The sequence below is a fragment of the Simochromis diagramma genome, unplaced genomic scaffold (genome assembly GCF_900408965.1).
Source record: "Simochromis diagramma unplaced genomic scaffold, fSimDia1.1 OVJJ01000344.1, whole genome shotgun sequence".
In the NCBI taxonomy this organism is placed as follows: domain Eukaryota; kingdom Metazoa; phylum Chordata; class Actinopteri; order Cichliformes; family Cichlidae; genus Simochromis; species Simochromis diagramma.
In genome coordinates this window covers 928,010-940,955 of record NW_024387375.1, presented here as the reverse complement: position 1 = coordinate 940,955, position 12,946 = coordinate 928,010, and the positions used below count along the sequence as shown (strand labels likewise).

At 38.2% G+C, this 12,946-nt stretch overlaps 1 protein-coding gene across 1 annotated transcript in view; it reads left to right on the top strand.

The window, feature by feature from the left end:
* Nucleotides 1–2,603: 2,603 nt before the first annotated feature.
* The window catches only part of alcamb (activated leukocyte cell adhesion molecule b), a 59,932-nt gene continuing 49,589 nt past the window's right edge, over nt 2,604–12,946 (top strand). The window contains exons 1-2 of the mRNA XM_040009079.1: nt 2,604–2,615; nt 12,456–12,458. The gene's annotated coding sequence lies outside the window, so the exon portion shown is untranslated. The remainder of the gene's footprint in view (nt 2,616–12,455; nt 12,459–12,946) is intronic.

The window sequence follows — 12,946 nt, the reverse complement described above, 5'->3', positions numbered from 1 at the left end:
AACAACACTCTGTGACGTTGCACTACAATGAAACCATACTCATGCTGGAACTGTTTACATGCTGATGTTTAGCTGGTGATTTAATCGTGTTGGCCTGCCAATATTTGTTATACAGCACTGATCACATAGTTTAGTTTTTGCAGAAATAGGGCAATAAAGCAAAAAGGCAAAATCCAATTTTATTCAGGTTCGAAATTCATTTGAAGGCGAGACAGTCAAGTCAAACCCCTCAAAACCACAAATATCAATTCACAGTAACGCTACAGGAAAAGTCAGACGATCGCTAGGATTCCTCCACTGTCAGTAGCAATTCATCTACTTGCTTGTTAAGATATTTCAGTCTGGGCCCACTACACAAACCTAAAGCTGTGAAGTGTAGCCAACAGGCATCAAATCATTGGTGGAAATATTTGGCTTTACTGCTTGAAAAATGATACCAAATAAATGATCAAACATCAAAATAATGACTGAATGATTTTCAAAACATTAATACATGTTCTAGTCTAGCAAATAACATTAACATTTATATATCAGTGCCCTTGAACGCACCAATGGGTAGTTTTCAAAATAGCCTTTACTTGCATATGATGCATTATGTATCACTGACAAAGTCAGCAAGTTGCTCATAGTGATGGATTAGCTGTCTGGAACAAGTTTCAAACCTCTACAAACTTATTATAGTGCACTGGAATGAATGGAAAATAATGGCTGGCAACAAGATAGGATATCAATCTACAACCTTATGGTTTGCTCTGGAAAATAGCCAGTAATGCAAATTAGGACTATACATGCTTTGTAGCTAATGGGTTGGAGGATATAGAAGAGCCATTATGATTCTTTAAAGGCCTCTCTGATGATATGGTGTGAGCGAAAGAAAACCATTCAACCCCACTAACATTAGCTGTGATGTTTGAATATTTTGCAGTGTGCAGCCCTTGGAGGCGTGGCAGGTTCACGGGAGGTGTAAGCAGCCCATTAGAGCGGCCCAGCCTTGCTTGAGGGGGGTAATCTTGTTTCACTTTGCAAATGCATTTGCTTCCACTTAATTGCACCAGCAAGCCGTGTTTCAGAGGGACAAAATTAAAAAAAAGAAAAATGAGTGATTGTTTTGGCTGCTTTTGACCCCTCGTGAATGTTGGGGTTAATCTGATTAAATTACTGACTGTTTTATTAAATTACAAAGATTTGGTCTTGGAAACACCGGTGACGTAAGTGGGGGAAACAAGGTTTGAACAATTGTAATGGGCAGTGTGAAAGCATAGCGTTTGATGGATATCTTAAAATATTATCCTTCACACCGAGGACTTTTAAAAATAGGACTGAGTCTTTTTATAGGGCTGAGTGACTCTGATATTTGCATGGTTGAGTCAGACGCTGCAGAAACTTTGTCTGCAGTGCATGATAAGCTGCACCTCCAGATTCAGCCTGACAGCAGCTCGACAAACTAATAATCGTTCACAGAGACAGAGTTAGGGCTCTCTAAATGTTTGCCATTTCAGTGATATAAGGCTTGTTTTTCAAAAGAGAGCATCAGTTTGACCTAAATGTTAGATATTTCTTCACCATGGATGTCACAGCAAACGAGAAGATTCTTTAATCTGCACTTCAATCTTGACTCATTAATATTTTTACATCAACAAAGGATCAGAAAACTACCTTTGATTTGAAAACTGAGGTGCATAATAAGCTCACGATCAGGTGATTTCAATTAGCTCTGCAGTGGTTTTTATCTCATAACACATGATTTTCAGGCCCACTCTTTATGGCTCAGTCACACAAGAGTAAAAATGGGACGGCAACTTCCTTGCAACAAGGAAAAAAACTGTGTTTGCATTAAAAATTTTCAAATAGTTGCAGCAACCAAAGTTAGTGCGTTCCACTAGGAAAGTCGGAACATTTTGGAAAAACAGGATTGGTTTTGCTTCTTAGATTTTTAACTTAGGATTGGTGGGGCTGGTTCAAATTTCCAAGTGGAAAATCCGAGTTGATGGGGTACTCCAGATGAAAATTTCAACAAGGAACTCAAAAATTCCAACTTCCGACTTAGTCTGGACCACACTGTCTGACCCAGAGATTGGTGAAGGTTTGCAAATAACTGCCAACAAATTTCTAGGATTGCCAACACATTGCTGTCAACCTGCAGTAACTATGTAACTATTTGTGAAGGAATTTCTGCTTTAAATCTGTGAAGTTCTGGCTGGATTTAAGCAGTTAATGTGAATTTCTGTTTCTGTGTATGTAGATGGCAACAGATTTGCAAGTTTTACCAGTTTATCACAGTTAATTGGTGTATTATCACAAACAGTTTGCATGCAACTGCCAAACTGACCCCATTCAACCACAAATTAACTACCTGACTGACTTTTATTACCTGTTATCTTATTGCAGGGATTTTTTGCGTTTTGGTGCTTGCTTTGAAGATACCAACTACTGCAAGTGGCCACAGTCCTGGCTCCCTTCTTCAAAGCCACCATTTGAAAGGCAATGAGATTGCAAGTTCGTTGCACACGGTTGCAGTCATTTAGGTCATGCTGGAGACTCCGACTACTGTTTTTCCTACTGTGACTGTAGCATTAGCTACATTTCCACACCTGGTGGGAAGAGGTGCTCTTCAGGTAAGGTTACCAACATGAGTACAAACTGTGCTGTGATCTGTTTGATGATGCAACAAAGATCAGTTTAGGAGGCAGGAGGCTGTAACATAACTCACTCATTATTCACTCACAAATTAAAACCAAGATTTTGCCTTGTGTTTAATTTAGATGAGCTTTAGTTATTTAGTCATAACATTTTGTGACTACTTTATATTTTTGCTGTGAGACCAGCATCTAAAAGGAGAGCAATCACTGATTTATATAAATCAGACATTGAACATCACTCCGAATAAAGACTGATTCTGCTTTGTATCCACTTTAAAATATTCAGCAGCTTGCTAACATGTTTGTCATTGCAACTTTATGATACTGCAAAGTAAGTTTGTGGTGTACTTTTTAATTTGTCCTTCACAGAAAAGAAACCCAAATGTCTGACATTTTATAGAGTGAATGTCGGCTATTTCAAATGAACACAGGGTTAAGAGGTCAATTTCAGTTGGTGACACAACATTTCTGACTTTTACATTTTGATTAAATGGCACTGATGCAAATTTCTGTGGTCCTTCAAATGTTTGCTCACTAAATAGAAATGTTTAATTTTGAAAGTTTAGCTAGAAAGCCAATAAATTGCAGGTATGCATCACAGCCTTCTAGATTGTTCTCAATAAACACCACCTGTTTTTAGAGCCACCCGGTTACTCAGTCAGTTGATTTTTTTTCAAAAAAAAAAAAAAAAAATGGTGCAAGTCAGCCTTGGAAAAAAGAAGTCATGAAATTCAGAGCAGTCTCGCCAGAGCAGGTTTGGGTTGAATGGAGCAGCTAGCTAATCTCCATATGAAATGCATACAACAAAGGAGAAAATTAGCTGGAAAGAGTAATTGTTTAGAATAAAGTGCAGGGAAAGTAAGCACAAGAGAGTGAAGGCAGCACAGCAGCAACACGTCAGCTTTAATAATGAAGTACTCTGCAAGTGTCCCGTGAGTTCACACGAGGAAGCTATTTTTGCCCACAGTGATAATAATAATAAAAAAAATTACAGTCGGCACATGGCACAATTAATTCTCTGTTGATTTTTAAAACAGGATAAGATTAAAGAGCTGTGGCCAAATGTTAATCTAGAGAGTGAAGTTTGTCAATCAAAAGGCTGTTTAATGGCAATAAAATACTTTACTATTTGATGGTGTAAACAGTCGACAGTCATGGGAATCATTTGATTATACTATTTCCATCAAATAACAATAAATAAGTCTGAAGACAATAACTAAAAAAAAAGAAAAGAAAAAACACACCATTTCAGTAAAAGCATACCCCAAAGCCAACACAAATCAACAACAAATTAGGTTGGTGTTACCTAAGGCATGTCACAATTTTTAAATGTAAAGTGAACAAGAGAGCAAAGGATGAAAACACTGAGCAGGGGAAGGTATGCAGGGACTCTGGAGTCCCTGACATGGCCTCGGGCTGGTTTCAGAGTCATTTGCATTCTTTCAAATAGTCCTGGAGCCAAACAATAGCAGACAACATGCCTTCTTTTTCTACTGCAGGCTGCAACAGCAGCCAGCTCTGCACCACCCAGCGATGCCTTCTTGTAGCTGAAGCCGCATTGTCACAGACACGGCATGAGGTGAAGGCAGAACTGGCCAGAAACAGAGCTTATTGTTATGGTAATTCCTGTTTGTTTGGAGATGTGGTGTAAATGTAGGTGTGGCTAATTGCACTGGGTTCTGTAGGTCACCACCAGTGTGCATAAACTCTACAGCTTGTTATTCAGAGCAGCCCCAGGGTGCTGAAGAGATAATGTCAGCACGACTTGGGCCAACAAACGGAAGACTGGTCATGTCCCAGACTGGTATTAAACCTTCAGGGCAAAGATGCTCCAATCCATCCACATTCCAGAGTCAGGAGGCTTTAGTGGTCCCTCCACTGCAGTGCAGTCAACTGTGTTTAAACAGTCTTAATCAGATCTGTGTGTTGGACTGTTGACGGCAGGGCTAGATCTGCATTGTTGCCTTTAACAATGAGGAGCTTTATGGCTGTGGTGTCAGGTGACACCTGTAAGGTGCTTCTTTCACAGTGTGCAAACACAGTATTAGTAAGTCAGTTAGTGAGCAAACTTTAGGTGCCTTTTTCGAGACAGCACTGTTTTCCTGAGAGAAAGGACAGCAGGAAAGACAATGTGCAAAAACATGGAAAATTTCTGACCAAACACCACTAAAGTATCATCCCGGTAAAAAGCAATTACAGTAAAATGCTGTTTTAATTAGAAATCATTTGGCCCAATATGCCCATGGTCTGTCATGACGTTTCATTTGTTAAATTCTTTCTCTCGAGTAATGTGAAAATCTGTAATTCAGCTCTGTCTGCAAAATGAGCCTGGTTGCTTGGTTTCTGTCCCCGACGTTTAGAACTGACTGATTTGATCACCACAAGATATGAAAGATGTTCTATCTATAATTGTTTTGCAAGAGATTCAATTAAAACATCTAACAAACATCAAGCAATCATAAAAAGTCTAAGGAGAAATCAACCGGCATCTGACAGCAGATATATTTTGAAAATGTGATGACTGCAACTTAAGAAGAAAAACAGTACGCGGTAAAGCTGCTCTACCATTGTGCAACTTGAGGCAATCGATAAATTCAGCAAATAAATGCAAAAGGACTGTCAATGCATGCTGTGTGTTGGTGTTTGTGAGCCACTGTCACGATTGGGACCAGAGCAAGGACTGTGAGCAGTAGTGCATTCAGAAATTTGACACCACCTCAGAATAAAAACAAGTCCTATTCTCTGTTGAACAGGGGCAGAAACTCAAAGAAGATTTCACAACCTACAGATGTTTATTTCCTTCATTGAAAACTAGCATCACTGGAGATGAATGCATGTTATTTTAGGATGCTTATTTATATGTATATCATGCCAAAAAGAGAAATAATTGAGAGGCACATCTATAACCAGCGGATGTATAACCTGAATATAAAAGCATCAACTTTCTGAGGTAGATATTTAACGACTTGTTAACAAGTAAACATGTGAAGACAGGAGTTTGCGATTACTCTATTTCAGAAACAATACCTCTGACCACTGCTATATGTGAACAGAGCACTACATATTTTTATTTTTATCTGTGGGGATCTTGATTATATTCATATCTAAATGTGGAGAACTGGTGAAGGTTCAAAAAGTAAAGCAAGACACATTTAGAGTTGTTAATGACTTCTTCTTGTGTTAGGCTGCCAACAGTTTTATGCAGTGTTATTAGTTTTAGACTTAAAGAGAGGCTGTAATCAATATTTTCACATTAGGATGACTAATGAGCAAATTTTCTTTCAGTGGAAAAACCCACTGGAGGTTATCTCCCAAAAATGTACCATTTTGGTTCAGGCTCACTATAAAAACTACCACAGCACCAAACAGCAGATAGATGTTGTTAGCAACTGACAGAGTTGAGCATTTAATGCCTTCGAAATCCAGATAAATTCAATTGAATTCAGTTTTATTTGTATAGTGCCAAATCACAATGACAGTTGCGATTAGACACATGGACGTGTTAGTGTTGTAAAGCGGTCTTCTGTTTAGGACTATGCTCCGTCTTCATCTCCCCTGTTTTTACCGGCTGCTCTGGACTAACTGTTGAGCAGTGTTGGTCAAGTTACTTGAAAAAAGTAATCAGTAACTAATTACTGATTACTTCCCCCCAAAAGTAATCCTGTTACTTTACTGATTACTTATTTTCAAAAGTAATTAATTACTTAGTTTCTTTTTAAAAACACGATTTACAACCTGAATAGGTGATAAAGCGATAGATCTTTCAGCCCAATTCTACTTTTTCTGCATAATCCATCATACAAAATGTAATTAAATGGAAAAGTCTCTTTTTAAAACTTGTTTTATTAGTTTTGATCTTTTAACTTTATGCATCAAGCAAAAATTAAATTATATGCAACATTCTCTGACTGGAAGAAATTTGTTTAACATTTAAACCTATTTTCTGCACATTCCAGCACATAAAATAAAATATCTTTTTGTGTTTACACTCAGTCTTTCAAATAAATGGAAGTGGAATACAGCAGAAAATAAAGAAAATCAAAGACTCAGCGGTCCTGTTGCTCTATTTTCACCTGTATAGCAGGCGGATGTTTGCCCTGGTGCAGGTGTGCCGCAGCGGTCAGTGGAAGAATCCGTGAGTTTGTCTGTGAATTTCCCATTACTTGGTAGCGTACTCGGTGCTTGCTCGGAAGTTAAGGGGTTTTTCGCTGTAAAAAGAAGTTTTCTTCCCACGCAGTGAACAGTGGACACTAATGTTTTTGTCACTTTTTACAGAATCAAACTCAAAGTAAGGTTAGTACTTCCACGCTTTAAACGCTGCACGCTCATACTCTCTCCTGCACTCGATATATTATCTATTGTTGATCTGCACACAGCTGTTGCCACGAATGTCGCACTCGCTTACGTCATTATCATGAGACACTCTCGCAAAAAAATCACGGTTTTAGTAACGCAGTAACGCAGTGTGCTTACGGGAAAGTAACAGTAATCTAATTACCTTTTTTGCAATAGTAATCCCTTACTTTACTCATTACTTGAAAAAAGTAATCGGATTAATAATCGGAGTAATCGGAAGTAATCAGATTACTTGTAACGCATTACTTGTAACGCATTACTTGTAACGCATTACTTGTAACGCGTTACTGCCCATCTCTGCTGTTGAGTAACAAGTAATCGGAGCTATGCTACCGACTTTAGGGGCATGGATAGCTATGGATTTTTCATGGGTGCGGAGCTGGGTCTCCAATTCAGTGACCCTGCTCTAAAAAGGCTGCATTCATTCATTTAAATTAATATTAACTTTATTATGTTTACTAAGTACAATTATTTATTAAGTATCGTTATTACTAAAGGAGGAAGGACAGGTGAAGCGGTCTTACGGCTAGCAAGTCAGCTATGCACTAAGCTAGCAAATCATTAAAGACACAGTGAATGAATATTGTGAGAACAATTAACATTAAAAGATGTGCTTTGGATAAAGCATGCAAAGATTACGCTATGACGATGAAGATCTTACATTAGTTGTTAATTAAATTGGCTAAATCCACTGTGCATTGTAACAGGAACAGGAAGTGATACAGCAATCTTGCGGTGCATGGTGGAGACCAAAAACAGAGCTGAAAGGAATTTGAATGAAAAGAAAAATTCCAGACAGCGGCTCTCAATCAGAAACTTTATTAGGTGAGTCATTCCAGAATTTGTTGACAGTTTGGGCAATAAAAGTTACATTATAAAAGTGATAATCTTATTGTGGATGTGGTCTCTGGCTCTGCTGCAATGGAGGGGTTATACAGTAAGATCACAGGGTTGTGCCTGGAGGACGAAGGGGACAGGCGAGAGGAATACAACTAATGTACTCTGCCCTTTTTAGTGCCTGGACCCAGGAAGGAGTAGTGTGTGGTGTGGGAAGAAGCTGGAAAGTTGGCTTCCTGGTGGAATATATATACGGTGCCGAAGCAGCGGGAATGCTGTATTTAAAAATAAAGGTGCTCAGAGTGACACTGGAACACTGTGCGGGTCCTGATCATTTCACACTTATGTTAAATTTTATGTTAAATAAATCAACAAAAATTTCTCCAGGTCAGGGACCAAAGGTGCACTTTTTATCAGATATTTTAGTTCTTGTACGGTGCGTGGCACAACAGTATCCCACAAGTATATTTAAATTTAAAATTTAAAAATTTAAATATTGTTTAATAACCTTTTGACATTAAGTTAAAGATACTCACCCTTGTGATGGTTATTCATTCAATTTTAAATATGACTTGACTGATATAAACTTTTCTCAACCAATACACATTTTTTCTTTTCTTTCATTTTGTTTTAGCTCAAATCTTTGATCAGTAAAATGCTTAAAAAATCTATTACACCAGCACCCTGTGTAAGGTTTAGACACTAAATTAACAGTACTAGCATTTAACAAAATATAATAGGGTTAACACACCAGTATGTTCAAGCACCTTAATCAAAATATTTTAATGCTAAAATATAATTACTGTTGTTAATTTAATTTTTCAAATCATCCATTTAAAAAAAAAAGCTGAAAAAGTAAATCATATTATTATCCTTTGATGAAGATGCCAAGTTACAGTTATTTACTTGAATTCCTAAAACAAACAAACAAACAAAAAACTGTTTTAGCATTTAAACGTTGAATAATTTCTGAAAATAGTTCAGGAATTAAAGATTACAAAAAACTATGGATTGGTCCTGTATTACCTTAGAAAACCATGATGTGATTACATGATTATTTATTTTAATAATATGGAAACAAGGTTATAATCAACAGTAACAGGCTTGCACAATCTAACAGCGTTGAATAGATGCATTAACTTTGACTGTATATTATGACATAAACGCAAATAAACACAGAGGACCAGATGGTTGTCTGATAATTTTTTATATATATTTTTAACAGATGTTTATGATGTTTTTTGAGTGGAAACAAGGATTGAAAATTAGTGTTTGCTCAGAACAAGATGCTAGCTGTGGAATGTAATAGACTGTGAAAGTCAAGGATAAATGCAGTTATATAAATAAAGGAAGCAAGCTCTGGAATTAATTTGTCTTCTTTCAGTAATTTAGGTTACATGGCTGCACTGGTTAGCATGACACGCGAAGTCTAGCTAGAAAAGGTTGAAAAAAATGTAACATTCTGAACTGACCTTTGGTGTTTAGAATGTCAATTCCTCTTTGTCATGTGGCTCAGAGTTTTGTCTCAGACTAAATAGGTTTCACAAGATTGTCCATATGTTGTGAGAGAAGAGAAAGATACTTTCTGAGTGATTCTCAAAGGCTGTTTTGTATGTTGAATGATCATTTGGGACCCTTTTTCACATTTTGTCTCAGGACAGGTGTACAGCTTGCTAGTACTGGGTTGGATCTCCTTTTGCCTTCAGAACTGGCATAAATATTTGAGGCATAGATTCAACAAGGTGCTGAAAACATTCCCCAGGGAGTTTGGTTCATATTGAAATGATAGCAGATTTGCAAATTTCTTGGCTGCACGTCTATGATGCAAATCTCCCGCTCCACCACATCCCAAAGGTGCCCTATTGGATTGAGATCTAGTGACTGTAGAGACCATCTGAGTACAGGGAACTCATTCAAATAAGCAGTTTGAGATGTTTTTGAGCTTTTTGGCCTGTTTTCCTGCTGGAAGCAGCTATCAGAATAATGTGGTCATAAATACATGAACATGGTCAGCAACAATATTCAGGTAGGCTGGGATGTTTAAGCAATTCTCATTTGTTACTAAGGGGCCCAAAGTTTGCCAAGAAGATATCCTCTACTAACACCACCAGCAGGCGCTTGAATTCTTGATACAAGGCAGGAAGGATCCGTGCTTTCATGCTGTTCAGGCAAAATCTTGACCCTACCATCCAAACGTCACAGCAGAAATCGAGACTCATTAAACCAGGTAACATTCCTCCGATCTTCTATTATCCAATTTTGATGAGCCCATGCATATCATAGTTTCTCGCTCGTACCTGACGGGTGTGGCACCCATTGTGTTCTTCTGCTAGCCATCTGCTTCTGTGTTTGTCATGTTGTTCATTCAGATATGCTGTCCTGCATGCCCTGGTTGTAACGACAGGTTATTTGAGAAACTATTGTCTTCCTCCAACTTCAAAGCACAATGGCCTTTCTCCTCTGACCTCTGAACCAACAAGGCATTTTTGCTCAGAGAACTTCTCAGTGGATATTTTCTATGCCTTTTCAGACCACGCTCTGTAAACCCAGTACATCAGCAGTTTCTTAACTACTCACACCAGCCCATCTGGCACCACTTCAACAGCTCATCTTTACCTGCCATGTGATCGGCAGATATTTGTGTTAAAAAGCAGTTGACGAGTTAAAATAAATAAAGTCTATGCATATATGATTGTTGTATCCTGTTTATGCTTAAAGCTTCTGAGCTTTGAATGTGTATTAAAGGCGAATAAGGAACCGGTACCATCTCACATCATCATTTCAGTTTTATAGCCTATAAAGGTAAATAGGCTCCTCAGACACTCGCCAGGATGGCTAAACCTCTCTGGGTTTCTGTCACATTTATGGGGACATGTAAGGTGCCGTTATGTAAAATGTTTTCCTCTGTTCATTAATACTGGAACTTGAGTGGAAACACTTCCTCGTTGTCAGATCTTTGGCCATAGATTATCAAGTGTTTTCAGTTTTCTTCCATTTGCTGTTTGTATTTGAATGAAATCCTAACTGGGAGCTTGCTTAGGCTACACATGCTGTGCTAATGTGGTATTTGCCAGAAGTGTGTTAAATAAACTTGCAAACAAACATATACGCTGACAACAATCAGCAAAGACAGCAAATTTTTGCCACAAGTGAACATTAAAGTTCCCAAACTCTCTAAACCTCATGTGGTGACACATTTTCAAGCAGCCAAATAGGAGCGGGATTATTCTAATGTATGTAAAGCTCGAAAACAAAGCATGCAGACCTCAGTCTCCGAAAGCAGGAGGTCTTGTTTTTCTACATTGCACAAATTTCTATGAAATCTCCGCAGTCCTTCCTCTCAGACCATACAAATGGCAACAGCTGATTCTGTTGTTGCAGAGGGGGAAAAAAAGTTCTTTTATATTTGATTACTTTGTCATCCGTTTGATATTCTTGACATGCCCTTTTCACTCCAATATATCAGGAGATGGTATCTTTCTTCGGCTGGTATCTACCCCTTGTGCTTTAAAGATTAACTGCTGAACAGAATGTCAACCTGCTTTCACCACAATGCTGCTTAGAAAAAAAAATAAGGAAAAGTCAGCAGCAAATGATAGTGCACAACAAATTGTTCAAATAACTTAGAGATCCCCGCATGTCGATGAATTAAAATTTTTTTAAAATTGCCTTAACATAACTTATCTGTTGTTTAAGAGTTAATTTCATGGAGCATTTGGGTGTTGCATGTCATTACAAGAAAGTGGCAGAATATGTATTCCAGAAATATTCTGTGCCGCATTAGAGAGGGATAACAAGAGTATGCCAATTGTGTTTATTCGGAGTTGTTTTTCAAAGCATCAGCCTGCAGCAGGCGGCATTTAAGTACCGCCGATTCCGCCGGCAATGAGCCGCCATTAACTGACAAACCAACAAATAGTTTCAGGCTCAGGTGAGAAATAAACAATACTGACAGCTGACAGATGCCTGAGTTGTAGCAGACCAGCCTACATCTTCATGAATAATTTCTCTGCCTTTCATGTTGCCAATGAATAACATTTATGCATTCACAGCCAGGTAATTTGGGAAACAGACGCAACACAGCAGCCAAACCTGCCAGACTGGGTCAAATATATCACACACCAGCAGCTGCATCCACCACAGAAAGCAGGCAGACACAGACTGTGAACGTCTCCACCTGTAGTACATCTGAACTCTATTTTTTCCCTCAGCTCTTGCTGTAATTGATTCTCCCTCACATGTATCAGCCACGTTTTCTCAGGTTGGGTTTTTTTTTCATTTTATTTTTTTTATATGGATTTTTTTATATGGATTTTTACATTAACTATATATCTATATATCGAGGAGTTTTCAGGAATTTTCCCCTCTTCATTAAGACTTTGCCTTTTGAAATCTTGATATGAATATTAGTGCGTGTGCCTTCATCTAAATGTCAGGAAAAGGCAAATAACAAAGTGTGCGCAATTTCCTCTTTAGAAGACCTGTGCCGTGATCATCATATCAGACAGCAGAGACTTTTCAGAGCTCTCATTTAATACCCTAAGGAACCTCCCTTTTGTGCTCTTTAAAACGGCATTTTGTCATTCCTGTAGCATCTTCCCATCAGGCCACAGGCGTTTAGAGATCGTATTCTTTCACCAAGCACAATGAGGAATTTGTCTCGGTGAATTTGCACCGACATCCAAGACAGTTCCACAATACAGGATTAACCAGCTAAAGGCAGCACAAAGACCTCACGCATGATAGCAAGACAAGCAGATTCATGTAGACTATGAAAAGTGTATTAAAACGTTCGTAACACGGTATCCAGCAAATAATGTGTCAGGTAGTGTGTCCTGGCTATAGGTGGCCAAAATCATTCAGTTTCTCCTGTGTGTTTAAAAGCTTCAAATCCAGCATCATGGGTGTTTTAAAGGCACATTTAAGCTTCTAATGTGTTCAGAAATGCTTTTTGAGTCATTCATAGAGAGACCAGTTTTTCACTATAATGATGTTTTGATGCACTTGGTACCACAGTGCCCACCCTCCACTTGCTGCTTTTGCTCCTTTTCAGACCACTGCTGTACTGCTATTTATAGATTTGACAAAACAAAGTGAAACAACCTGCATGCCAA